We start from the raw sequence: 27,615 nt of genomic DNA on the forward strand, positions 1-27,615 counted from the left end.
GTGATTAAATATGGTCAGGATGTTCAAATCTGTCATGAAGCCTTTCTTGCTATATTGGATTTGATCCCTCTTGACCGTTTTTATTCTCCTCACAATTCTCGAAGCATGATTTCTTTATCCTTAAAACAATTTTCTAGTTTTTGTCAGCATTTAAATTTGATTAGATTTGAAAATAAATCATCCATATTGATTTAAATATTTATCATTATTTCTTTTTCTCATTCGAGTTGCATAGCAACATATCAAAATCATTAAATTTCTCTAACACAAGTTATAACACATAACATTAAATCTACTGTCTACCATATTTCAGTTCACAGAATATATCAATTTCCATTTCTTTTTGCTCAAAACATTGCAGATAACATAAACTAGCGTCTTACATGTCGCGCTTGCGTTTTCATCCATCTAAAAAAAAATGCTTTGTCCATTCCGTTAAATAACCTCATTCATTTGCGAAATTAAGGCAGGAAATTTTTCTCTTCAGCGGAAACATATATCAAATGCCAGGAAACTAATTGTGCTGGTTAAAAAAGCAACTAGAGCGTGTGTGCCTTTAACATATCCATTCCTAAACACAAAGGTCTTTTGAAATTAGTTTCCCTGTGTTACTTTGGTTGATTTCAGTTCAACTTGAATATTTCATACACTGTGTTTTTTTTTCAATAAAACAAATTGTATTGTACAAAAACTTGTGAAAAATAGCAAATTTCACAGTTAAAGTTTTTCCAAGACTCATATATACTCTAATAAGATATTCTGGCGCTTTAGTTCTAATCCGTATACATTTTTGTACAGTAAAAATTTCTTTTTATATCTCCACGGTAATCATTTGCATCAATTTGTTCAGCTGTCAAAAATTGTTGTCCACCGAATGTCCGATAACAACCGAATAGACGCGTTGAGCAGCGTGTCATCCGAGTGCCCTAATAAAAAGGAAACACACCTGCGTACCCTTTATGTATTAACACAAAATAAAACGATTAAGCACCTTTCTCACAATCGCGCTGCCTTTTGAATTTTTGAATTTGCTATTTACTCCTGAGGTAAAAAGTTTTAATTCATGTCGCCGGGTCTTGTATGAATAAATAACGCTAAATCCCTTGTACTGATTTCAGCTATGCACTGGTTCATCATTTCAAATGGAAAACGAAATTTTTTGAATCATCGCAAAAATACTTTGACCGGCAGTATTGACTGATTATTGAAGCCGCAATTGATGAACTTAAACAACAGGTATCTTTCAATGTGAGCATGAAACAAAGTCTATGGTACGTAATCTTTCCTTTGTTACCTTTGTTGTACATTTTCCCGACAAGCAATTAATATTGTGTATAAAATAGACAAAAATCACGTGTGTCTGTTGAAACTTGAACACGTAGTAGACCGTCATGCTTTGCGATTGATTCGGTTGACACAAATATTGTCACGTGTTAAATAATGCTTTCCATAGCGGGTAGTTTACCCGATCTGTTCAAGGGTTTAATAAACAAGAGGTAGACGGGTCTTTGGGGAGTAGGACGGATTCAGCTTAAAACAAAGCTGAAATCAAGTAAGTTTATTGTCACCTTACATTTAACACCATTCTTAACTTTCGTTTGGATCTACTGAATTATATGGACAAAGTATGATAGAACTTTCTTAGGTTAAATTAAGAACTATACAGTACGTCGGTCAACAGCTAGTGTTGATAAAGGACAACTAGGGACTTAAAATACTCGGATGCGTTCATTATTGGTATTCATGAATATATTGAGTTTTTACATATATTATGTTCTTGATTTTGAAAAAAGCTCTTAGAAATATCTTGTAACGGCATTCTATCGATTTAATAATAATATCGTTTGTTTAACCAAAGGGAAATAGAAGCTTTGTCTGTGATATTTTACAAAAAGAACAAAAAAATGAACTTCAACGTCTACATTTATAAGGATGTAAATCGCATTTCATTTCAGGCAACTTCGATATTTTAAAGCAATTTATTGTTAAACATTGATACGTTAAACTGGGAGGCCATTTTGAATTTGAATTTTTGTTTTTGTTTTTTACCAAAGGCATCGTGTCTATGCAGTACTTGTTAGATTTAATTCAACCATACTTTCCAACTGAACATGCATATAATCTTAGGTCTAATGGCAATTTTTACTCTCTGCCACTAGCTTGACTACTTCTTATTACAATAGCTTTATTCCGTCTACAATTAAGTTATGGAATAATCTTGATGAAGAAATAAAACATTCATCATCTTTATCAATTTTTAAGTCAAAACTCAAAAACCAAAATATACCCAAAACTTGCAAACACTTTGGCAATAGGAAAGAAAATATTATTTTATGTCAATCACGGAATAAAGCTAGCAATTTAAATGCTCATTTATTTAAGGATTATTTTTTAATTGATGATAGTCAATGTTCAAACTGTGGGTCCGAATCTGAAGGTTATATACAGTTTTTTCTTAAGTGTCCAAGATACATTCAACAAAGAGTTAAACTTTTTAATCAATTTAATAACATTAGTGTACCTTTTCATATTAATTATATTCTTTGTGGTAGTTCTGAGTTTTCATACAACTTAAATTGTAAAATAGTTTCTTATGTTCACAGTTATATTATAGCTTCTAAGCGCTTTTGACTTTTTTTACTTATTAGTTCTTTTTTTTAAAATTACTGTTTCTTTCAAAGGGGCTGGATCATGACACCAATATTCTATGTCTGTCTGTCGGTATGAATGAATGAGGTGATGGCTTATAAATGTATAGGAATGAATGTGTTCATGTATATGCTAAACAACAAATTAAATTACAATTTATAATCATATAACAAGAGGGAAGCTATTTGTTATTATCGAATTATCCTTTGTCTTGTATACAAAAAATATCAATAATATATCACTCTGTAAACTGGTAAATTATACTATATTCTAAATTCTATGATTATTTTATAACACCACTTCTTGACTTTGTATTCTGGAGAGGGTTAATATAGGCTTTGCCTGTTGCCTAATCCATTTGATTACTCAATAAATTATGTTTAAATAAGGAATTATCCATATTGATTTCAATATTTATCATTATTTCTTTTTCTGATTCAAGTTGCATAGCATCATATCAAAATCATTTCTTTAAATTTCACTAACACAAATTATAACATTATATCTACTGTCCAACATATTTCAGTTCACAAAAAGTATCAATTTCCATTTTTTGGGGGGTCAAAACATTGCAGATAACATAAACTAGCATCTTAATTACATGTCGTGCTGCTTACGTTTTCATCCATCAACAAAAAATGTTTTGTCCGCCCCGTTAAATAATCTTTTGCGAAATGACGGCAGGAAATTTTTCTCTTCAAAGTAAACATGATTATATCAAATGCCAGGCCAGGTCTTCGTGCTGTGTTTAAAAGCAACTAGAGCGTGTGTGCCTTTCACATATCCATTCCTAAACACAAAGGTCATTTGAAATGTGTTTCTCCGTGTTACTTCGGCTGATAACGCGTTGAGCAGTGTGTCGTCTGAGTGCCCTAATAAAAAAGAAACAAACCTGCGTACCCTTTATGTATTCAAACATTATAAAACGATTAAGCACCTATCTCACGATCGCGCTGCCTTTTGAACGAAACGTTTTAATTCATGTCGCAGGATCTTGTATGAATAAATAACGCTAAATCCCTGGTACTGATTTCAGCTATGCACTGGTTCTTTATTTCGAGGATTGTATATTAATAAATAAAACCTATAAGTACAAACACACGCACAATCAGTTACACAATTCAAACGCATTGTTGCAGTGCTTTAGAAAACACTCGTTGTTGTTTTAGAATAAAACACGGCAATTTGTAAAATAAAATAAAATAAAAATAAAAAACGCAAACCAATAAGCATAATGAATAAACATTTTAAAAAATGCTTTTAATAATAATAACTAGCCTAAATCAAGACAACGACAAAGGAAACTAAAGAAATATCGGAATAAAGTCGTGGCAATTTTTCATACATCTAGCAATTGTAAATGGATTAGAAATATTTAGTGACTTTAAAACAAGTACATGTATAGAAACATTTGTTGATTTCTGTGTCCTGTTTACAACAGGTATGTAAGTAAAAACGTAAATGAAATATAAACAGGAAAGTCAGCATTTGCAAAACGTCAGCTAAATCGCATGCATACAGTGAAGAGCGGACACTTGTCAAACAAAATGATAAATATCGCAATTAAAATTAAAGCTATTAACTTATTGTGTGTATCCAGGTGTGTGAATATCGTAAGAAATATGTTACATGTACATGTATAATGTAACGGAATAACGAAAACCAATAGTCACGGAAATCAACAAATGAATGTTTAAAGAAACAAATATATTAAGAATTCATCTAGTAACAAAGATATACCACAGCGAGGGAAAGAGACTCTGATCGTAAGGACATCAGTTATAACCATGAAGTCGGAAGAGAAATATTGTTGAATAATTTCAAATAGGAACACTCTTTTAAAAAGGATTTAAGAAAACATAAAACTAAAACGTTTTCATTTGATAATTTTCTTCTAGCTATAAAGGAGGAGCAAAGTAGCACGCGGCGCATGGCGTGACCTTAGAGAGAATGTTCTATCGTTAAAATGACAGATGTCCTACGGACCCGGTTTAAAGATAGAATTCGTCCCATATACTCGCTTCGTAGCAAATAAAAAAATTATATCGCGCTGTATCTTGCCTAAATTTTCATATGATTGGTCTCAAATACCTACAATGTTGCTCCTTTATAATCCCATTTTACCACATTAACCGTTTTTGCAACGAAATCGCTGCTACTTTTAATCACGTTTGAAAATTCGCTGTCGCCATGTTAACGATAAAATCCAAGACATTCCAAGTGCGATTTCCGACAAAATGGTAGGGAAATTCCGACGCATATTTTATCAAAATGCTCTGGTACGACTCATTAAATGGATAATTTGTGGACTAAACTGAATATGCATGTTCAAAAAGGTTTGTAATGTATAAAAATGTGTTTTTCTTCTGCAGATTATTTTTAACAGACTTAAAATCGACACAAAGCTGATCCGCTTCGCGGCTGATACATTGCAAGCATATGGGACGAATTCTTAATGTGACCTGAGCGTAGCCTGGTCACGGTAAGATTATTCTTTCTAGGCGTGGCCTGTGCTGTTATACTTAAACTGATTGACAGGTGAAGCACGTAGAGACCTGAAATAAAATCCCGCTCAAATGACTGTCTAAAGAAACCTTCAGCGAAATATTAAAGTTCAGAGATAAACCTGATAATTAACACACAAGTTCTCTCTCTCTCTCTCTCTCTCTCTCTCTCTCTCTCTTGAATCACTTAATGCTATGAAAAGTCCAGTATGTACACAATGATTATGACATTTCATGAAAATAATCAAAATAGTGTTACCACGAATTGTATGAACATTAAAAATTTACAATGTTTAAGAAATCGGCGATGCAAGTTTCGTTGAAAACCAAAGAAATGATAAAGGTCTGAGATAGGTAATTGAATTCAAACAGTTTTGTAACGGTTTTAATAAAAATAACATTGGTAAATTTTAGCATGTGTAATTTATTCTCTTATAAAAAAATCTGGCAAAATATTGAATTTATCTGATCAGCGATTATCTCCAATTAACCGTATATGGAAGTTGCACACATATGCACGGTGCGGTAGGGAGTTTTTGGCAGTTTTGGGGCGGATCTTGCATAAATTATCTCGCACACTTTTTGTACGGGACGGTTTGTTTTGTGAAGGGTACAGTTCGCTTTGTGAACGGTTTGTGAACGGTATGGTTCCTTTCTTGCACGGTACGGTACGGTTCGTTTTAGAGGTGTACATGTAGTAGCACATTTCGGCCTGGGTCTGTATATCAAAAATATCAAAGTTTACTAGAAAACCAAAAGCTTACCCATAACGTTTTGCAAGTGAACATGCAAGGGGATGTAAATTTTGGATGTAAAATGTGCCTACATGTACATGGCATTTGATATTACACTTGCAGAGTTACTGTAAAATATTTTATTTTCCATATGCCGCGTCGTATATGCAGAGTCGGGCGGTTTTTTATTTGCATATGTAGTCTTGTGTGTTCTATATATTCACATGCAGAGTCGTATGTAATCTTTATTTCCATATCCTGTGTTGTGTATATTTTCCTTTTTCACAAGAAGAGTCGAGTAAACTATTGTAAAATAAAATTAGATTTTTAAGCAAATTGTGTCTTGTAAAGCAGAGTTAAATAGAAATATCGTACTATGATTTCGCTCAACCTCTAGGACCTTATTCGTCCTTGGCCAGACATTTTGCGTTGCCTGTGCTACGTATATAACCCAGAATTATCTCCTCCTCTACCTGGGAAGTGGCCCTTTTCCATGTACAAAAATAGGAGGCAAAAGACAGCTTCCAGATGACTACTATTTTATTCCGATATAACAATTCATTCCAATTTAAACTCAACAATATAATATAATGTATAATGAATAACAATAAACATTGATTACAAAAAATCTGAAATAAAAAATTATATTTACTTGAACCCACTAAATCATTTCTGTTAACTTTTATTGAAAACGCGCAAGTATCTAATTATGATCTTACCTGCACAAAAAGAGGAGGCAAAAGACAGCTTCCAGAATAATAATGGAGAGCTGCTTTCCCCGCACCCCCTTTTTTATACGCACAGATATTGTATTTCAAATCTCCGAACCTTATAAGTACATGAACTCAAGTCCATACTAATGGTATGTCGCACCGTGGTTAGCCGTAGCATCTTATTTATAATTTCTGACCCGGCGCAGACAGGTTCATCCCTGGACTTAATTACCCACTTTTCTATGAATATAAACAATTATTCGTTATCTGTCAAGCCAATGCACTTTAACCAATTTCTGTAGTATTTTCGTTATGATAGAAATAATAATAAAATTCTTTGTCAGTTTTGAAGTCTAGGTAGCGATTTTTTTTTCTATCACAAACCTTTCATTAGTCCTATTATCCTCCTGTTGCAGGTGTTTCCATGACCAAGGCACCATGTAGGATTTTTGATGAAGGACAATTCGCACATGAGGATAAATATGCTTTGCTGTTCGATTGCCAGAACTTTACAAGCTTTATTTGATTTATTGTATAAATTTATACATATTTAGTTATTTTATTGACGCAACCTGATCCGCGAAAACTCAGCCCAGTGATTGTGCCAAAAAGTCAAATTCAATGGCTTACAATAATGACTACGAACGATTAGCTCAAGAAATTGCAAGAATACAAAGAACAACACCAGAAATTGTAAATAATCTATCCAACAACAGTGAAGTGAAACGTCAATATTCTTCGAAAACATTCAGGATGCGAAATCTGCCTCTTCTATGAGAAATGATGCAATGCAGGAGAATCTAATTGTCTATCATGAGTACACAACTTTTAGAGAATACTGCAAGTGAGTCAGTAGGCAAAAACCAATACTTTTGTAAATTCTAGCCATGTCATTCCATTGTCAGAGGGGATTTCCCTTGCCGCTTCAGTGCCATAACCCATACATCTAAAAGCCAAACTCTGATCCAGTGACTTTTTAGGTCACCTGATTGATGCAAGTGACCTAAAACCTATTTGGACTTATTGCAGTTGGTTTTCAGTATCTTAGTAGACCAGGGACCCGTCTACCGAAACTTAAATTTTCATATCCCCCGGGGTAAGGGTTATGATTCGGGGGTGGGGGGCAAAATGGTCATTTAGTGTAAATGCATGTATACTGTTTAAAAATTATCTCCTTTACTCTTACTGGCACTGAAGAGAAAATGCATAATTAGTAAAGCTATAAAACCCCCTGTCATGATTTAAATTTTTAAGTCCCTCGGGGTTTTGGGGATTTGAATATAGAGCGGGGCCAACATGGTCGTATAGTGTAAATATATACTAGCAATGTTTCAAAACCTTCTACTTGACCTCAAATGAACTTGAATTCCAACGTTCATCATATTTAATAGCTTGCATTTAAAAGCACACTATACAATGAAGCGCATTGAAGCGGTGAACGTTTCGTCTGAATGGAATGTTCTAGACTTTGTTGAATGTAATAATCTCACAAAAGTGAACAAAAAGTGACTCAAACCTAGCAGAATTGTGGGCTCTGTGTCTTGTTTATAATTCTACGATTGACGCTGAAATTTTGGTTGATCATTAGACATTAACTAATATCTGAAGCCCCTTCCTTATACGATGAATTGTATGAATTCTTTATCAATTTTGATAAGTTTTCAGACACGAGTAAAATAGACGACACCGTTAAAATAGTTTCAAGTTCTGACACATTTCTTTTACGGGGATACATTAAGAAAATATTAGAGCGGAAAATCATTCTGATTTGTAGCCATTTGTTTTTTAGACAAAAATGAAAAAAAATGAGTGGGCCTTAGTAAAATATTCAAAACATTGATTATAATAGCTCTTTAACATATCGCGTGACAATATTTTGCAATCGAGTGGATTCAGGTTTTGGGGCTATTCAGGTATATTTACATCATCCAGTGTCTTTGTCTGTGATAACACTAGGTATCGATTTTGTACTATATAACCAATAATACAAATGACGCCAAATTGAGGCGCCGGCGGGGTTTGCTTATTTATAGTTAAAGATTAAATTGTACGATTAAGCACCTATCTCACGATCGCGCTGCCTTTTGAACGAAACGTTTTAATTCATGTCGCAGGATCTTGTATGAATAAATAACGCTAAATCCCTGGTACTGATTTCAGCTATGCACTGGTTCTTTATTTCGAGGATTGTATATTAATAAATAAAACCTATAAGTACAAACACACGCACAATCAGTTACACAATTCAAACGCATTGTTGCAGTGCTTTAGAAAACACTCGTTGTTGTTTTAGAATAAAACACGGCAATTTGTAAAATAAAATAAAATAAAAATAAAAAACGCAAACCAATAAGCATAATGAATAAACATTTTAAAAAATGCTTTTAATAATAATAACTAGCCTAAATCAAGACAACGACAAAGGAAACTAAAGAAATATCAGAATAAAGTCGTGGCAATTTTTCATACATCTAGCAATTGTAAATGGATTAGAAATATTTAGTGACTTTAAAACAAGTACATGTATAGAAACATTTGTTGATTTCCGTGTCCTGTTTACAACAGGTATGTAAGTAAAAACGTAAATGAAATATAAACAGGAAAGTCAGCATTTGCAAAACGTCAGCTAAATCGCATGCATACAGTGAAGAGCGGACACTTGTCAAACAAAATGATAAATATCGCAATTAAAATTAAAGCTATTAACTTATTGTGTGTATCCAGGTGTGTGAATATCGTAAGAAATATGTTACATGTACATGTATAATGTAACGGAATAACGAAAACCAATAGTCACGGAAATCAACAAATAAACAAATATATTAAGAATTCATCTAGTAACAAAGATATACCACAGCGAGGGAAAGAGACTCTGATCGTAAGGACATCAGTTATAACCATGAAGTCGGAAGAGAAATATTGTTGAATAATTTCAAATAGGAACACTCTTTTAAAAAGGATTTAAGAAAACATAAAACTAAAACGTTTTCATTTGATAATTTTCTTCTAGCTATAAAGGAGGAGCAAAGTAGCACGCGGCGCATGGCGTGACCTTAGAGAGAATGTTCTATCGTTAAAATGACAGATGTCCTACGGACCCGGTTTAAAGATAGAATTCGTCCCATATACTCGCTTCGTAGCAAATAAAAAAATTATATCGCGCTGTATCTTGCCTAAATTTTCATATGATTGGTCTCAAATACCTACAATGTTGCTCCTTTATAATCCCATTTTACCACATTAACCGTTTTTGCAACGAAATCGCTGCTACTTTTAATCACGTTTGAAAATTCGCTGTCGCCATGTTAACGATAAAATCCAAGACATTCCAAGTGCGATTTCCGACAAAATGGTAGAGAAATTCCGACGCATATTTTATCAAAATGCTCTGGTACGACTCATTAAATGGATAATTTGTGGACTAAACTGAATATGCATGTTCAAAAAGGTTTGTAATGTATAAAAATGTGTTTTTCTTCTGCAGATTATTTTTAACAGACTTAAAATCGACACAAAGCTGATCCGCTTCGCGGCTGATACATTGCAAGCATATGGGACGAATTCTTAATGTGACCTGAGCGTAGCCTGGTCACGGTAAGATTATTCTTTCTAGGCGTGGCCTGTGCTGTTATACTTAAACTGATTGACAGGTGAAGCACGTAGAGACCTGAAATAAAATCCCGCTCAAATGACTGTCTAAAGAAACCTTCAGCGAAATATTAAAGTTCAGAGATAAACCTGATAATTAACACACAAGTTCTCTCTCTCTCTCTCTCTCTCTCTCTCTCTCTCTCTCTCTCTCTCTCTCTTGAATCACTTAATGCTATGAAAAGTCCAGTATGTACACAATGATTATGACATTTCATGAAAATAATCAAAATAGTGTTACCACGAATTGTATGAACATTAAAAATTTACAATGTTTAAGAAATCGGCGATGCAAGTTTCGTTGAAAACCAAAGAAATGATAAAGGTCTGAGATAGGTAATTGAATTCAAACAGTTTTGTAACGGTTTTAATAAAAATAACATTGGTAAATTTTAGCATGTGTAATTTATTCTCTTATAAAAAAATCTGGCAAAATATTGAATTTATCTGATCAGCGATTATCTCCCTCCGTATCCATCAAAATACATTAGTCAATTAACCGTATATGGAAGTTGCACACATATGCACGGTGCGGTAGGGAGTTTTTGGCAGTTTTGGGGCGGATCTTGCATAAATTATCTCGCACACTTTTTGTACGGGACGGTTTGTTTTGTGAAGGGTACAGTTCGCTTTGTGAACGGTTTGTGAACGGTATGGTTTCTTTCTTGCACGGTACGGTACGGTTCGTTTTAGAGGTGTACATGTAGTAGCACATTTCGGCCTGGGTCTGTATATCAAAAATATCAAAGTTTACTAGAAAACCAAAAGCTTACCCATAACGTTTTGCAAGTGAACATGCAAGGGGATGTAAATTTTGGATGTAAAATGTGCCTACATGTACATGGCATTTGATATTACACTTGCAGAGTTACTGTAAAATATTTTATTTTCCATATGCCGCGTCGTATATGCAGAGTCGGGCGGTTTTTTATTTGCATATGTAGTCTTGTGTGTTCTATATATTCACATGCAGAGTCGTATGTAATCTTTATTTCCATATCCTGTGTTGTGTATATTTTCCTTTTTCACAAGAAGAGTCGAGTAAACTATTGTAAAATAAAATTAGATTTTTAAGCAAATTGTGTCTTGTAAAGCAGAGTTAAATAGAAATATCGTACTATGATTTCGCTCAACCTCTAGGACCTTATTCGTCCTTGGCCAGACATTTTGCGTTGCCTGTGCTACGTATATAACCCAGAATTATCTCCTCCTCTACCTGGGAAGTGGCCCTTTTCCATGTACAAAAATAGGAGGCAAAAGACAGCTTCCAGATGACTACTATTTTATTCCGATATAACAATTCATTCCAATTTAAACTCAACAATATAATATAATGTATAATGAATAACAATAAACATTGATTACAAAAAATCTGAAATAAAAAATTATATTTACTTGAACCCACTAAATCATTTCTGTTAACTTTTATTGAAAACGCGCAAGTATCTAATTATGATCTTACCTGCACAAAAAGAGGAGGCAAAAGACAGCTTCCAGAATAATAATGGAGAGCTGCTTTCCCCGCACCCCCTTTTTTATACGCACAGATATTGTATTTCAAATCTCCGAACCTTATAAGTACATGAACTCAAGTCCATACTAATGGTATGTCGCACCGTGGTTAGCCGTAGCATCTTATTTATAATTTCTGACCCGGCGCAGACAGGTTCATCCCTGGACTTAATTACCCACTTTTCTATGAATATAAACAATTATTCGTTATCTGTCAAGCCAATGCACTTTAACCAATTTCTGTAGTATTTTCGTTATGATAGAAATAATAATAAAATTCTTTGTCAGTTTTGAAGTCTAGGTAGCGATTTTTTTTTCTATCACAAACCTTTCATTAGTCCTATTATCCTCCTGTTGCAGGTGTTTCCATGACCAAGGCACCATGTAGGATTTTTGATGAAGGACAATTCGCACATGAGGATAAATATGCTTTGCTGTTCGATTGCCAGAACTTTACAAGCTTTATTTGATTTATTGTATAAATTTATACATATTTAGTTATTTTATTGACGCAACCTGATCCGCGAAAACTCAGCCCAGTGATTGTGCCAAAAAGTCAAATTCAATGGCTTACAATAATGACTACGAACGATTAGCTCAAGAAATTGCAAGAATACAAAGAACAACACCAGAAATTGTAAATAATCTATCCAACAACAGTGAAGTGAAACGTCAATATTCTTCGAAAACATTCAGGATGCGAAATCTGCCTCTTCTATGAGAAATGATGCAATGCAGGAGAATCTAATTGTCTATCATGAGTACACAACTTTTAGAGAATACTGCAAGTGAGTCAGTAGGCAAAAACCAATACTTTTGTAAATTCTAGCCATGTCATTCCATTGTCAGAGGGGATTTCCCTTGCCGCTTCAGTGCCATAACCCATACATCTAAAAGCCAAACTCTGATCCAGTGACTTTTTAGGTCACCTGATTGATGCAAGTGACCTAAAACCTATTTGGACTTATTGCAGTTGGTTTTCAGTATCTTAGTAGACCAGGGACCCGTCTACCGAAACTTAAATTTTCATATCCCCCGGGGTAAGGGTTATGATTCGGGGGTGGGGGGCAAAATGGTCATTTAGTGTAAATGCATGTATACTGTTTAAAAATTATCTCCTTTACTCTTACTGGCACTGAAGAGAAAATGCATAATTAGTAAAGCTATAAAACCCCCTGTCATGATTTAAATTTTTAAGTCCCTCGGGGTTTTGGGGATTTGAATATAGAGCGGGGCCAACATGGTCGTATAGTGTAAATATATACTAGCAATGTTTCAAAACCTTCTACTTGACCTCAAATGAACTTGAATTCCAACGTTCATCATATTTAATAGCTTGCATTTAAAAGCACACTATACAATGAAGCGCATTGAAGCGGTGAACGTTTCGTCTGAATGGAATGTTCTAGACTTTGTTGAATGTAATAATCTCACAAAAGTGAACAAAAAGTGACTCAAACCTAGCAGAATTGTGGGCTCTGTGTCTTGTTTATAATTCTACGATTGACGCTGAAATTTTGGTTGATCATTAGACATTAACTAATATCTGAAGCCCCTTCCTTATACGATGAATTGTATGAATTCTTTATCAATTTTGATAAGTTTTCAGACACGAGTAAAATAGACGACACCGTTAAAATAGTTTCAAGTTCTGACACATTTCTTTTACGGGGATACATTAAGAAAATATTAGAGCGGAAAATCATTCTGATTTGTAGCCATTTGTTTTTTAGACAAAAATGAAAAAAAATGAGTGGGCCTTAGTAAAATATTCAAAACATTGATTATAATAGCTCTTTAACATATCGCGTGACAATATTTTGCAATCGAGTGGATTCAGGTTATGGGGCTATTCAGGTATATTTACATCATCCAGTGTCTTTGTCTGTGATAACACTAGGTATCGATTTTGTACTATATAACCAATAATACAAATGACGCCAAATTGAGGCGCCGGCGGGGTTTGCTTATTTATAGTTAAAGATTAAATTGTACGATGGCTTAAAATTATATAAATATAAGTAATAAGGAATATTATGAGGTGATAATTTCGGTCGGGGCGTGATCAAATGTATCATAAAGCCTTTCGGGCTTTATTGGATTTGATCACGCCCCGACCAAAATTATCACCTTATAATACTCAAAAAATGATTCCTTATTCCTGACATAAGATTATAAATCGTCACACGAGCTCATGCCACGTAAACAACATTCGTTTATAATAGGGGAGACCAATTAAAGTTTTGAATGTTTTTAATTTGAGGAATTGAGCGCATTTAGGTACAATTTTCTTTTTTCAAATATAGGATTTTTAAAGAAATAAAATGCAGTAACTAATATGATATATTAAAAGAATACAATGACTAGTAAGTAGTTGAGGTATATGCTCTCTTAAATTCTGACCGCTTTATAAAATGGGGGGGGGGGGGGGCAGCACGAAATTAAAACAAATCGGAAGTTAACTCTAACAGTGTACCCCTAACAAAAGTTTAGTTTTTTATCTTGCACAAGGGATTTTCATATTAAATTTGTATGCAAAAATAAGTGTAAAATTCGGATACTTTACAGATTTTTTTTTGTTATTCTACCGAGGGGCCATACGGCACAATATGGCACAAAGTCATTGTCATTGTTGCTCAGGTGAGCGATGTGGCCCCATGGGCCTCTTTTTGGTTACGGCAATTTACTGAAAACAAAAATCCAGAAACTACATGTAGAGTCAGTTGAATGCTTCTGTGTCTGTTCCAAGTTTAATTTGATTAATTAGTATTTGAACTTATCACAATTAAATATATGCAATGTTATTTCAAAGTCAACATAACGTTCTGAATATTTGACGACACCGATTAAAATTCGCTACAAATAGGTTTTGTCAACAAGAAATTGGGTAAATATTCAAGTGTTGAAGTGCTACATGTATACCTGTATTACAGTTTACACAAATCTAGATTTGCTACATTGTATAATTTAAGAAAAGCGACTCCCATATTTCAGGATGATTAGGACTACTGAATATTATTGATTGATTATTTGAAAAAAAAATCCACGTGCATTTCGTTAAAATCACAATATCCATGTACTAGATATATATAAATAAAAAAATGTAAAGTTCATGGATCTACCACCCCGAGTGCCATAGGCGGAGCCAAATAAACTTCTACACATGTGTTGAAAAACTGAATGCATTGCAATGATGTTTATGAAGCCCTCTACCAAAATTGTGAAATTCATGGCCCCTGGGTCAGGGTTTTAGGGCCTGGCTACAAATGTTTTGGGTGGGACCAAAATGGCCAGTTACTAAAAATAAATTAAATATTAGAGAATCTTCTCTACTCCCATATACATTTGATAAAAAACTAAATGCATGTTATAATGTTTTGAATCCCTCTAATTAAATTGTAAAATTCATGACCCCAGAGACAGAAGTTCACCCCATTAGGTGGGGCCAAGATGGTCATTCAGTAAAAATAATATTAAATCTATAATTTATAAAAAATGTTCTTAATCCTCAGTGTGTGTGTGTGTGTGTGTGTGTGTGTGTGTGTGTGTGTGTGTGTGTGTGTGTGTGTGTGTGTGTTGTGTGTGTGTGTGTGTGTGTGTGTGTGTGTGTGTGTGTGTGTGTGTGTGTGTGTGTAAAATTAATGGTAATAATGTTCATGAAGCCCTTTACCAGAATTGTAAAATTCATGGTTCTTCTGTACTATCACAGTTTTGGGGAAAAAAATCATGCATCATTATTCTGTCCTTAATGCCATGAAGTTAAATGGTTAGATGTGTGGTCCCCAAATTAAAAATATCATGAAAACCTTTAACAAGAGTATAGGTAAAGGATTGTAACAGTCAATTAATGAAGGTATCGTCCATTGCTTATTCATATTTAACAATTAATCAAAATGTAAAATAATGTTATAAATCATTGTAAAATAATGTTATTAAGAAGTTAAAAGAGTAAGGAAAGTTTTTTAGCTATTTAAAAAGTAATAAACCAGTTTTTAAGACTTTTTAAGACAATTATAAAGTTTTTAAATCAGTAAATTAAAGATTGGCTAGCCAAAATATTGTGGTTTGGTATGTGTACAATAATTTTGGAAGAAGAAAACATATTGATGTAAACATCAAATAGGCCGCAAAAAAGATAATTTTTGAATGAATCATCATTGGTTGTTTACGTGAACAAGAGGCCCATGGGCCACATCGATCACATGAGGAAAAATAGGTATGATAAAATCAGCTTAATATAGTCATGATACAAACTATCTGGTCAATATACAATAATACATGTAGATCCTGTATAAATAAAATTCATTTTCCCCCTGGATATTCTTATGTATATAATTATTAGTCCCTTTCTAACAGGATTATTTTATAGTCATAGCACATGTTGAGTATTGCAGTTCTCGAAAAGATCCTTAACGATTGTTTATATATGGGATATAAAACTTCATCAAACTCTTAATTTTCTTGTGAGGATAAAGAATTGTCCTAGGGCCAAAGTCTTATAACAATTATACAGAATCATCTAGCTGATTAGTTTCTGAGAAGAAGGTTTTTAAAGATTTACTCAATACATTCCAATGTTAAATTTAGACCCCCTATTGTGGCCCCACCCTACCCCTGGGGACTAGGATTTTCACAATTTTGCATCTACTCTACCTGAGAATTCTTCCACACAAGTTTCAGCTTTCCTTGCTTATTAGTTTCTGAGAAGAAGGGTTTTAAATATTTACCCTATACATGTATATTCCCATATAAAACTTTGACTCCCCATTGTGGCCTTACCCTACCCCCAGTAATTACGATTTTCACAACTTTGCATCTACACTACCTGACAATGCTTCCACACAAGATTCAACTTTCCTGGCTGATTAGTTTCTGAGAAGAAGATTTTTAAAGATTTACTCTGTAAATTCCTATGTAAAGCTTTGACCCTCCATTGTGGTCCCACCGTACCCCCAGGGATCACGATTTTCACAACTTTGAATCTACACCACCGGAGGATGCTTCCCCACAAGTGTCAGCTTTCCTGGCTGATAAGTTTATATGAAGAAGGTTTTTAAATATTTACTCTATATATTCTTATGTAAAACTTCGGACCCCCCCCCCCCCTCCCATTGTGGCACCCTATCCCCAGAGGTTATGATTTTCACAATTTTGAATCAACACTACCTGAGGATGCTTCCACACTAGTTTCATTTTTCTTGGCTGATTAGTTTTTGAGAAGATTTTTAAAGATTTACTCTATATATTCCTATGTAAAACTTTGACCCCCATTGTGGTCCCTGCCTACCCCCGGGGGTCATGATTTCACAACTTTGAATCTACACTACCTGTGAATGCTTCCGCACAAGTTTCAGTTTTCCTGCACTACCGGAGGATGCTTCCCCACAAGTGTCAGCTTTCCTTGCTGATTAGTTTATAAGAAGAAGGTTTTTAAATATTTACTCTATATATTCTTATGTAAAACTTCGACCCCCCCCCCCCCATTGTAGTCATGATTTTCACAACTTTGAATCTACACTACGTGAGGATGCTTCCACAAAAGTGTCACCTTTCCTTGCTTTATGGTTCTTGAGAAGAAGAGTTTTGAAAATTTCTTAAAATGTTTCATTAATTTCTAATTATATCCCTTTGAAAAAGGGTATGGCCCTTAATTTTCACAACCATGAATCACGTTTAAGATGATTTGTGCCAAGTTTTGTTGACATTGGCCCAGTTGTCTACACTACCTGAGGATGCTTTCACATTAAGTTCAGCTTTCCCGGCTGATTAGTTTTTGAGAAGAAGCTTTTTAAAGATTTACTCTATATATTCCCATATTAAACTTTGACTCCTCAATATGACCTTACCCTACCCCCAGGGATCACGATTTTCACTTTGAATCTACACTACCTGAGGATGCTTCCACACAAGTGGCAGCTTTCCTGGCTGATTAGTTTCTGAGAAGAAGATTTTTAAAGATTTACTCTATATAATCCTATGTTAAACATTGACCCCCCATTTTTGTCACACCGTACCCCCAGGGATCACGATTTTCACAACTTTGAATCTAAACTACCTGATAATACTTCCACACAAGTTTCAGTTTTCCTGGTTGATCAGTTTCTGAGAAAAAGATTTACTCTATATTTACTCTATATATTTCTATGTAAAACTTCGACCCCCGATTGTGGCCCCACCCTACCCCCGGGGTCATGATTTTCACAACTTTGAATCTACACTACCTGTGAATGCTTCCGCACAAGTTTCAGTTTTCCTGCACTACCGGAGGATGCTTCCCCACAAGTGTCAGCTTTCCTTGCTGATTAGTTTATAAGAAGAAGGTTTTTAAATATTTACTCTATATATTCTTATGTAAAACTTCGACCCCCCCCCCCCATTGTAGTCATGATTTTCACAACTTTGAATCTACACTACGTGAGGATGCTTCCACAAAAGTGTCACCTTTCCTTGCTTTATGGTTCTTGAGAAGAAGAGTTTTGAAAATTTCTTAAAATGTTTCATTAATTTCTAATTATATCCCTTTGAAAAAGGGTATGGCCCTTAATTTTCACAACCATGAATCACGTTTAAGATGATTTGTGCCAAGTTTTGTTGACATTGGCCCAGTTGTCTACACTACCTGAGGATGCTTTCACATTAAGTTCAGCTTTCCCGGCTGATTAGTTTTTGAGAAGAAGCTTTTTAAAGATTTACTCTATATATTCCCATATTAAACTTTGACTCCTCAATATGACCTTACCCTACCCCCAGGGATCACGATTTTCACTTTGAATCTACACTACCTGAGGATGCTTCCACACAAGTGGCAGCTTTCCTAGCTGATTAGTTTCTGAGAAGAAGATTTTTAAAGATTTACTCTATATAATCCTATGTTAAACATTGACCCCCCATTTTGGTCCCACCGTACCCCCAGGGATCACGATTTTCACAACTTTGAATCTAAACTACCTGATAATACTTCCACACAAGTTTCAGTTTTCCTGGTTGATCAGTTTCTGAGAAAAAGATTTACTCTATATTTACTCTATATATTTCTATGTAAAACTTCGACCCCCGATTGTGGCCCCACCCTACCCCCGGGGTCATGATTTTCACAACTTTGAATCAACACTACCGGAGGATGCTTCCCCACAAGTGTCAGCTTTCCTTGCTGATTAGTTTATAAGAAGAAGGTTTTTAAATATTTACTCTATATATTCTTATGTAAAACTTCGACCCCCCCCCATTGTGGCCCCACACTACCCCCGAGGGTTATGATTTTCACAATTTTGAATCAACACTACCTTAGGATGCTTCCACACTGGTTTCATTTTTCTTGGCTGATTAGTTTTTAAGAAGAAGATTTTTAAAGATTTACTCTATGTATTCTTATGTAAAACTTCGACCCCTCCCCATTTTGGCCCCACACTACCCCCAGGGGTCATGATTTTCACAACTTTGAATCTACACTACCTGAGGATGCTTCCACACAAAGTTCAGCTTTCCTGGCTGATTAGTTTCTGAGAATATTTTTTTAAAGATTTACTCTATATATTCCTATGTAAAATTTCGACCCCCCCCACTGTGGCCCCACACTACCCCTGGGGGTCATGATTTTCACAACTTTGAATCTACACTACGTGAGGATGCTTCCACACAAGTTTCAGCATTCCTGGCTTTATAGTTCTTGAGAAGAAGAGTTTTGAAAATTTCTTAAATTTTTTCATTAATTTCTAATTATCTCCGCTTGAAAAAGGGTGTGGTTAATTATCACAACCATGAATCACGTTTGAGATGATTTGTGCCAAGTTTGGTTGAAATTGGCCCAGTAGTTCGTTCCTGAGAAGATGTTGAAAATGTGAAAAGTTTATGGACAGACGGACAGACAGACAGACAGACGGACACGGACGACAGACAAAATGTGATCAGAAAAACTCACCACAAAGAAGAAATTAAAAAGTTGGGTGTACTATTTTTTATGGACATTTTAATATATATTTAGCAACACGTCTCGAAGTTTAACATTTTACTATTATTATTAGGAACCGAGTTCGTTATTTACTGTAAGCATTTCTTACGGTAAGTGTATGACCATCGCCATATATGTAGTATAAAGTAATGGAGAACACATTGATTTGTACATTTATCTAATACAAAGTTCAACTCATCATTATTACCTTGGATACACATACAAAGTCATTTTATTTGACGCAGAACATAGAAATTCAAATATATTATTTAAAATAAATTCATGCCGTTCAGGTCTTTACACTACTGGCTCTAAAAACCCCTGTCCGTATGAAAATCCCCTGTCTTCCCCTGTCACCCCCTGTGTTTTCACTGTCATCCCCTGTACCTCCCCTGTGTGTCACTGTACAGAGCCCCTGTATACCCTGGCATCCCCTGAGCGCCCCTGTACACATCCCACTGTGTGCCACTGTAAGTCCCTGTCACCCCCTGTACGCCCCTGTCATCCCCTGTAAGCCACTGTATACCCCTGTGCGTGCCCCTGACATCCCCTGTACGGCTTTTGACTGTTGTTTTTTTTCAATATTATCGTCTTATTTCAACTATTGAAATCACATGTGTTATATTTTGAGCTATAAGTCAATACTTGAACTCAACAACAGCGCCGAATCACAAGACACACTGTTATCGTAATTTTAGAAATCACATGTTTTAGTTGATAATTTTTTGATACTTCAATAATCATGCTAGCAACTAAACATTTGAGATGCACCGGGTGGTAAACCTCAGATGAGCGCGGGAAATATTTTTTATATTAGGTGTGCAAGCCCTCAGGGCATGTAGTCCTTTAGAGCTCGGGAACATCGCAACTCCCTAATGTTTGAAAAACAGACATAACAAATACAACATAGAGTGAATTATTCATTTTTTTAAATTGTCTACAGATATATGTACAATTTACTTATGAATATCTTTTAAAATCCTATGAATCATATGATTCTTGGTAATAAACAACACACTAGAAACTAAGATCAAGCGCGGCACAAGGTTTTTGATTTTGTATACATCTAAACATATATGAGCGATTAAAACCAAATCAGTTGGAATGTAGAATTCATAATCAGCTATGTGACGATAGAGTACACTTTTCCTCTTTTTTTTTAACCAAGTTCTTGGTTATACCTTTATTAATTTCCCGTGCATAGCAAAATAAAGTTTCAATAGCTTATATAAGTTTGCCTAAGAAATTATTTTAGCATGTTTGTTCAATACGTTTCTGACCGGCTTATTGGACACTTGAATTGAATTTAAACTGATGATTTACCCTAACAATCAATTTCATTAATTTCCAAACTCTAATTGTCATATTAACTCTTTTTACTGCAAAGTGGATGATATCAAAGATAATTTAATTAATTGCCCGCCAAGGTCAGAAAATATAAATGTGTTTTGTATACATGTAGGAGAGAGAGAGAGAGAGAGAGAGAGAGAGAGAGAGAGAGAGAGAGAGAGAGTTTGGGTTGATTTTCAATTAAATTTATTAATTATATATTTTACCCGGGAATTAATTTCCTAATAAGTAAACATGCAATCCAAATTAATTTTCATAATCAAATTTCTATAATTATTTAGATTAACTTAGAGCTGTCAAATTGATTTTTAATTCATCAATGTTTTATACTTCACCAGATCATTTGATCAAAAAACTTGAAGACACATGATTAACATACTAGCTGATTGAAGCTACAGTTTTCAAAGGAGAGGATGTTGACATTATTTCACTCGGTCTGTGATTATATAATAGCTACTGTACACAGCCCTTCTTGACAATATGCAGTTCACGGTATCGAGATAGGGAAAAAGAGATGATAGACACACGTGTACATGTATATATACACACACTTCCTCAGATCTGAATGGTCGGTCAGTGATCATATGATAGCTATATACTGTATACAGCCCTTCTTTACAATTTGCAGTGCACGGTAGCGAGATTAAGAACAATGAGGTGACAGACATACGTGTACTTGTATATACACACACGTCCTCAGGTCTGGATGCTCGGTAATGCTACACAATAATGCAATAATTTAAATAACCCTTATGACCTTTTTCCCAGTCTGTCAAAGAAAGAAACAAGAAATTGAAAATTTCACTTTTTCAGTTCTGAGAATATCAAACATGAAAAGATTGAAGAGCTTTAAATTCAAAACATTATTTGGCACAGTGATATTAATTAAAACTGTATATTGCTATTATTTATATTTCATTTTTCTGATCCGAAACCCTGACCATTGTTTAAGATAATGCATGTGTGTATAGTTAAATGGTACCCCGTTACCGGCATTTACATACAGTCATGCATTAAATAATTCATTAACGGTATCATTGCTCAACAGTGTATATGCATGTGGACAATTCTATACAATAATGCATATAAATAACTAAACTGGAAAATGCACACTAGCTGATAGAAGTTGAAAGTGTCAATGGACCGGTCTAATCCCCCTTTCCAAAAAAAATCAACTCTCTCTCTCTCTTTCTCTCTCTCTCTCATGATTTATAAAAAAAACAATACTGACAGCAATTATTCGCGATCTACATGAACTTCATAAAGGCTGTTTAATTCTATGCATCATTACACTGGTCAAAACAGTCAAAATATTGGTGATCATTTCATCATTTCGATCGGTGTGTGGTTATCTGCACGTGCTGATCATGTTGTGTTATTATGCGCTTTATCTCGGTCAGGTTACATTGCACAGAACATTGCAGATTTCACATACTCCTCCACTTATTTTTCTTTCTTTCTTTTTCCTTTTTTTTTTTTTTTTTTTTTTTTTTTTTACAAATTACATAACACGGTCATTTGTTTAAATGCATGTAATAAAATGAGCGGTTTATCGGTATACATGTATATCTTGATTTGTGTCAATGTTGAATCAAAATTATTCACGTTTGTAATAATATTGCCCTCTATGAAATGCAAAGAAAAACAAGCACCGTCTAACACATGAATGCTAAATATAAATTTTTAAAATTCCGAATTAATTAAAAGCTATTTATTTACTTAGCGAGCAGTTAAAGACCGTACAGGGGATGTTAGGGGCATTTACATGGGTATACAGTGGCTTACAGGGGATGAGAGGGGTGTACAGGGGGTGACAGGGGCTTACAGTGGCACACAGGGGTTGTGTACAGGGGCGCACAGGGGATGCCAGGGTATACAGGGGCTCTGTGCAGTGGCACATAGGGAATGTACATGGAACGACAGTGAAAACACGGGATGACTGGGGAAGACAGTGGATTTTCATACGGACAGGGGTTTTTAGAGCCAGTAGTGTTAGTATTTCAGGTCTTAAGTATGTCCCGTATACAGATCTCGATACATTACTTTGAAAAGAATGAACAGTTCCAAAATTGTTCAAATATACTTTAGTCTGGATTAAAAACGCACCTAACACGACAGTCTATTATCTACTTTACATTTAGAAATAAAACAAACAATAAGTAATATTTTCTCAAGGCTTAAAACATATTTCTACATGCAAATTTACTTTAAATTCATAAAAATAAGCATCACATTAATTCGATAAAAAAATAAACTATCCTTTAGCAACGCAGTTACACTATCTAAATGTATATAAAATAACGGAATAAATACCAGATGGTGTCATTGAATGAATGGTTGATAACAGAACAGGTAAAATATGAGAATTGATACAACAAAATAACTTATCAGTGGTTTTTGTTTTCGTAAAAATGTTCTGGGGGGTTGTCTTTCTTGCCCCTGACGATGGACAGATTGATTGTTGTTGTTGTTGTAGTTTTCACTAGAGGTACTGTGAGCAAGCTCACAAATGATACCCCCCCCCCCCCCTGCTAAGAAAAAAATCATAACTCAAGTATTTATCCGTCAATGTTCTACCAAGAACAACTGCTCTATTTAAAAAAAAAGTTTCTGTATGAAGTTGCTTTCTGTAAATACTAGTACGTTTTAAGGACCACACTGTGAACTAGTTTTTGTAAGCTAATTGTGCTATCCTGTTTAAATAAAGGGCATTAGTATTATTATTCAATTTTTGGTATTAAGAGCTCGATTTCTTTCCACATAATTTTAAAAAAAAGATAAAATACCTTGGGGTGGGCCATTTTTAACGCGGCAGACTGGAATAAGATCTAACAATTAATTTTATGTGGCCACACCCAAGCAATTTAATTTTTGGTATTCAGAGCTCGATTTCTTTCCACATAATGTTAAAAAAAAGAAAAGATAAAATAACTTGGGACGGACCATTTTCAACGGAGCAGACTGGGATGAGATCTAACAATTTATTTTATGTGACCTCACCCAAGCAAGCTTTGAATCACATTTTACCCTCTAATTATTCAATTGATACAAGACATGACACGACCCAGACATGAAGCATTTTTCAAACAATGACATTGACATTGCCATGGTCAAGGTCATGACACATCTTCAGGTCATTAACAATTTAATTTTTCTACATAAAAGATGTAAACCGGACACAAATTTTCATGTTAATGACCTTGACCTTGCAAAAATGATCTTGTTTAAGGTCAAACACATCCCAAGGTCATTAGCAATCTTGTGTAAAGTATGAATTTCAAATGTTTCTCCGTAAGAGAGATAAAAACTGGACACGAATTTTGCACAGACCGACGGACGGACTGACAAGGTGATTCCTATATATCCCCCACTAATTATGTTTGCAGGGGGTATGCTAAAACATGTAGGTCCTATGCCGTCATCTTTAATTTATCTATGAAAACATATAAACATTGAAGTTATGTTGAAAGTTAACAAATATGGGACATTTTTTATCTAATGATATCCTAATGAGGTTAAATTAATGTCAATTTAACATATTGATAGATGGATTTGTCATGCAAGTTATCTTTTTGAAAAGATAAATGTATCTCTTATTTTTCACAGGTGTTCCAAAACTTGAACAAAGACAGTTGATGAGCACCATGCTTTAAAAAAGAGGATTTTTTCTAACAAATGTAAGGGCAATGGAAAATTACCATGATTGTGAATTAAACGTACAGTTATAATTGTATTCTACTGTTTTAAATTATTTAGTTTTTCATTTTTTTCTAATTTATTAGTTGCTTACCTTTTTTAGGTGGGCAGGTCAAGTTCCATATCTTGACAGCACAATCGGAGACATCTGACATCCTGCTAAAATATATAAAAGAGGAAGTAATGTATGAATTAAGTTAAGTGATTATCATTTGCCCATGGAAATAAATTGAAGTAAAGGAGCATGAAATGTCAACATAATTTGCTAAAGGAAACTTATAAGTTTACAGAGTATACGATCAGGCATGGTAGTGTATTTGTGTTAAAAGACATGCTCTATTTAAGTGTTGAGTCATTGCAATGTGCTTTTAGCTGTTAAACACCAAGGACACATGTAAACGGATAAAAGATGTTTTTATACATGTACCATGTCCTCTCACATTAGCCACACAGTTATAACGGGACGACAGAAGGCGGTCTGTTATTCGACATACCTTTAAATTCTGAAACTGCGTTTCTGCGGGATAGTTTTTTTTGTATAGAATTAATATGATGCTTATTTTTATGAATTAAAAGTTAATCTGCATGTAGAAACATGTCTTTATGCCTTTTAAAAATATTAACATTTTTTTGTTTTACTTGTAAATGCAAAGTAGGTCAAATACTGCAGTGTTAGGCATTTTTTTTAATAAGGACTGTAGTATATTCGGAAAATTTCGGAGTTTTTCATTCTTTTCAAAACAATGTATAGGGATCGGTATACGAGACAAACTTAAGACCTTAAATACTAAAGACCTGAATTATATGAACTTTTATATGAATGATATATTTTAATTTCTATGTGCTGCGTCAAAAAAAATGACTTTTTATGTGTATATATTATATTTCCATGTGAAATGTGGTAGAAAAATGACATCCATATCAATTTTTACGCCCAAATGGTAAAGAACTGCACATTTTAATTGACCTGAAAATTTACTTGATTTTTTAGAATTCTTTTGAGAACCTCATGCAATTAAAAAATCATGTTTATCGTCATAAACTAAAGTGTAGATAAGATTTATAATTCCAATCAAAAAAAAAAAATCGGCTTATTTTTTACTTTTAAAATTGTCCATATTCTACCGGATGCGCATAATCTTACATGTGCCTTTAAAATAATTAACCCATTTCTGTTTTGATATGTGGTCCCTTGAAATCTTATAAACTAATGCATTAAGTTTTAATTCAATACAATACAAAAAAAAAAATCAAAGTGGTTGAAAATACATAATATTTAAGAGAATAATGATGAGTTGAACTTTGTATTATAATAATGTATAAATCATTGTCTTTTTCATTCCTTCATTCTATGGCAATGGTCATACAATTACCGTCAGTAACGAACTTGATTCTTAATAATAATAATAGTAAACTGTTAAACTTCATAAAGTGTTGCTGAAAATATACCGGTAATAAAATTTACCATAAAAATTAGTGCAACCAATTCGTTATTTTCTTCTTTGTGGTGTGTTTTTAAGTAAACAACCAATGATGATTCATTTAACAATTATATTTTTTGCGGCCCATTTGACGCTTGCTTGATTTCTTGTTTTCCTAATAACATATTTATGTCACCTAATTCTGCATCCATTCTCATGCGTTTGCCGTTTACAATTTCACTCTATTTTATGTCACCTAAGTTACTCAGGCGTTAAGTGGCATATTGCAGTTGGTCTTAGTCCGTCGCGGTGCCTCTTGCGTTTTCCATCGTAGGTTTAAAAGTTATTTTTTTTTAAGTTCTTGAAAACCATTTGTTACCATGTTTGATATGAAGCATCTCTATGGTAAGAGGGATCTAAATTGTGATATTAATGGATTCATTACTCCAAGGACCTCACAGACTGGGTCAAATAAGCAAACAAAGTGCAACATTTTCAAAATTGTTCCTTCTACTACTAGATATATGGGGAAAAAAGTAAATGCCTTGTTATGATGTCCACAAATCTCTAGAGCTGTTAAAATGTAAAACTCATAACCACCGGGTCAGGGGTTCAGACTCCAGGGTGGGGCCAATATGGCCCTATAGTAAAAATGTAAACTTTTCTCTACTTCAACATAGATTTGAGAAAAAACTTAATGTATTGTTATGATGCCCATGGACCCCTCTACGTTAATTAATGACTTAATGACTTAAGACAAAGATTCAGGTCCTACGGTTGGGCTAATATGGTCACATAGTAAGAATAAATTATTAATATTTTCTTCTGTACTATCACAGTCATGGGAGATAATCTCATGCACTATATTCATAATATCCTAATATCCAATTGTGAAATACACTGCGGTGCCATAGGACAGTTGCATTTGCATTTGGTGTGCATTATAAACGAAACTGACTATTACAGAAGATTGACCTTTACAAGACTGCGGGTGTCTTATGACCAAAAGTTTACAATTGGCTAAATTATAGATAATTCGAGATTCGTCCGACTCTTACATTTGTAAACCCTGCCTCTCATCCCTTATTTTCTTTCATGAATATGTTTTAAACATTAAGTAATACATGCAGGGTAACAATCAGAGGAGTCTCAGATAAGGGTTTACACTTCGAAACGAAGCTTAAAATGTAAACATGAGAATCTCAGACATGTCAATATGAAGAGTAATGTATAGGTGAACGTAAAGGCCTGTGGGCCTCTTGTTTTATTGATTTTGTAAAAATTACAAGTCCATTTGCTACCAATGTTGGTTTGGAACGTCTCTAGAATATATAGTCTATGACTATACCACCCCGGGTATTATTTAGCTGGACCAAATATGCAAAAAATGTCAAATTAAAAAAAACAACCAAACAAACTCTCTAGTCCATAACATGTGTG

At 34.3% G+C, this 27,615-nt stretch overlaps 1 long non-coding RNA gene across 4 annotated transcripts; it reads left to right on the forward strand.

Annotated features, from left to right (window-relative positions):
• The first annotated feature begins 1,384 nt into the window (after positions 1-1,384).
• On the forward strand, positions 1,385-27,615 carry LOC105331176 (uncharacterized). Of its 4 annotated transcripts, none has more exons than XR_010713796.1 (7): positions 1,385-1,552; positions 5,022-5,131; positions 7,017-7,444; positions 10,085-10,194; positions 12,121-12,548; positions 24,665-24,735; positions 24,858-27,615. It is a non-coding gene; the product is annotated as an uncharacterized lncRNA (long non-coding RNA). The 4 variants fall into 4 exon arrangements; XR_010713798.1 differs by lacking the exon at positions 10,085-10,194 and adding an exon at positions 2,406-2,437 and having other exon boundaries at positions 1,390-1,552; XR_900602.4 differs by lacking the exon at positions 10,085-10,194 and having other exon boundaries at positions 1,392-1,552.

The sequence above is a fragment of the Magallana gigas genome, chromosome 1 (genome assembly GCF_963853765.1).
Source record: "Magallana gigas chromosome 1, xbMagGiga1.1, whole genome shotgun sequence".
Lineage (NCBI taxonomy): Eukaryota > Metazoa > Mollusca > Bivalvia > Ostreida > Ostreidae > Magallana > Magallana gigas.